At 27.3% G+C, this 2,597-nt stretch overlaps 1 pseudogene; it reads right to left on the minus strand.

Moving 5' to 3' along the window:
- LOC107627635 overlaps nt 1-2,597 on the minus strand; it is a 13,565-nt pseudogene that overhangs the window by 9,552 nt on the left and 1,416 nt on the right.

A 2,597-nucleotide genomic window follows, 5' to 3' on the forward strand; every position in this document is an offset into this window, starting at 1 on the left:
GAATTTAGAAAAATCTATAATTTTTAAGTTTTAAAGTTTTTTATTTTGGAAAGCGTATATTCTTTTCAAATTCTTGAAAATAATCATTATTAATAGTTTAATACATATATATTTACTTGAAACCACATTTAAATTCACAATTTAGTTGTTTTATGTGATAGTTGATGATTTTTTTTAATTAAAATTTAACTATTTTAAAAACTATTTACTAAATTACCACCATTTTACAACATATTATCCAATTACTGTTTTCTTTAAGATTTTTTTTATTAGAGAATATTTGATAACTTAACTTAAAACCTCATAATTAACTAATACTATGTATATGTTGGATGCAACCAGTTTTGGTTGCCCAAAATAATCTATTTATTAATATATGAGTAGATACATAAATTTACCTATATTATTTTTAAATATTTTTTTCTCCTATTAATGCCATGTCAACAACATTACTTACTTGGCAAAATTTTAGAATCAACTACTCAATTTTTGTCAAATCATCTATTATTTTCAAATCAGAAAAAAAAAACAAAATATACAAAAAACAATACAATAATTACCAACAATAATTAGAAATTAATAGCGTCTAACTAAATTTGTAATTTACAAAGACATTAAATCCATATTCCTATATATATTATATTTTACCGTTGTAAACAATACAATAAATTTATAATTCTAATAATTAATTTATTAATGTTTATAAATAACTCATTCAATGTAATAAATATCCATATTACAAATGTCATAATAATATTATTAATCATAATAAATTTTACGTTACAAATATTCAAATTCCATACTATTTGAACTACTTATATAAGTCTCTTATTACTATTCCTTAAAATAACATCAAATTTAGCACAAAAAAATTATTTCCGAACTACACACCATCTCAAACTTATTCAAGGGAGATAATTATGTTGAATGTAAAAAGTGTAAGAAGAAAGCATATGAAAAAGGAGATAACTACATTTGTGGCACATATAATCAAACATCACACTATCCAACAATAAGGTAATTCTATATATTTTTCATAATCTCATCTATCAAATTATTAGTTACTAACTCAATACTTATTTTAGGTTCGAAATTCAATTAAAGGTTTCAGATCAAAGTGGTACAACAACTTTTGTACTATTTGATGACGAAGCAAAAAAATTGTTGGGTACAACTGTTTCAAATGTAATGGCACTTTAGAAAAGTAATGACATGAAGCACCATTCCATTTGAAAAATTTGTGCAACCTTATTTATATTTGAAGTCAATGTAAATGATTTTAATCTTAAAGAAAGTTTTAAACAATACACTCTTATCATGACATTTGTTCCAACCAAAAACAATGAACCTCAACACTCATTACAACAAATAAAACAGGTAATACTAAAAAAAATCACTTATTTTAGATATAATTTTTATTTCTAATTTAAATTATTTATTGATTATAGGAACTAACTTCGCCAATACTAATATCATTAGATGAAGATCACATACCCATCAAGAAATTAAGAAAAAAGAAAACTATACAAATTCAAGACACATCTTCGGAAGAAGAACATACTTGCAAAGATGGAACAAACAACACAATAAAAAATGCATATAACTTAACAATTCATAAAGAACATGCCTTCACAAAAACCTACACAGAAAGAAGAAAATAACAACTCTAACAACAACAAATAAAAAAAAAAAAGAAGATGAGCCCCACATACGAAGACTAAGTTCATCAATTAAAATAAATGTAAAAATCAAACCATCAAATAAAAATGTCATTTTGTACATACAATTCTAATATTCAAATCTTTTATTACAAATTATTTTAAATAAAACACCTTTTAACTTTAATTTACACATTTAATTTAATTCTACAAAATATAACAATTTTTAATATTTATTATATACTATCATTAATTTACCGCCCCATCTCATTCTAGTTTATCATAAGGGGAATGCCAGAGGGACAATGACTTTGTTGAACAATATGAACAACCACTAATCAAATAAAAACACATTACACCGCTAAATTAACTATCTAAATTTTAATATTAAAATAACCATCCGTACACTAGTGAAATGAACATATTATTTACATTGTTTAATATTTTTATTGTCTACCTGTAGTTTTCCTTATCATAATTAAGTAATGACAGCATGGTGTGAATAACTCACTTTTAAGTTCTTGTGTGTTCAAGTTTGCCGCATCCTCTGATGGCAGATTCAGCATCCGAAGTCTCATGGCAACCGAGTAAAGGGGGGCTGCCACGGGGTACTTGCAGGCGGTACCATCGACTACCGATGAAGAAAATATAATTGCAATGATCATGGCAACCGCAGGGATTCCAAAACCCCATCCCCATCCCACATTCATTTGTATCCAAACCAGCACTGACGAAGCAATGAGTGCACCCACGTTGATAGAAGAGTAAAACCAGTTGAAGAAAGACGAAACACACGGTTTGATACCGCCGGTTCCAAGAGCAATCAAGTAGAGTGCGATGAAGAGAGCTGCAGTTTGTCCTGTTGTTGGATGGCAATCACTTGCCCCATGACACACATGCTTCAGTCCAGGTGCTACAGCAGAAAATGTTAACACCAAC

The sequence above is a fragment of the Arachis ipaensis genome, chromosome B02 (assembly GCF_000816755.2).
Source record: "Arachis ipaensis cultivar K30076 chromosome B02, Araip1.1, whole genome shotgun sequence".
Lineage (NCBI taxonomy): Eukaryota > Viridiplantae > Streptophyta > Magnoliopsida > Fabales > Fabaceae > Arachis > Arachis ipaensis.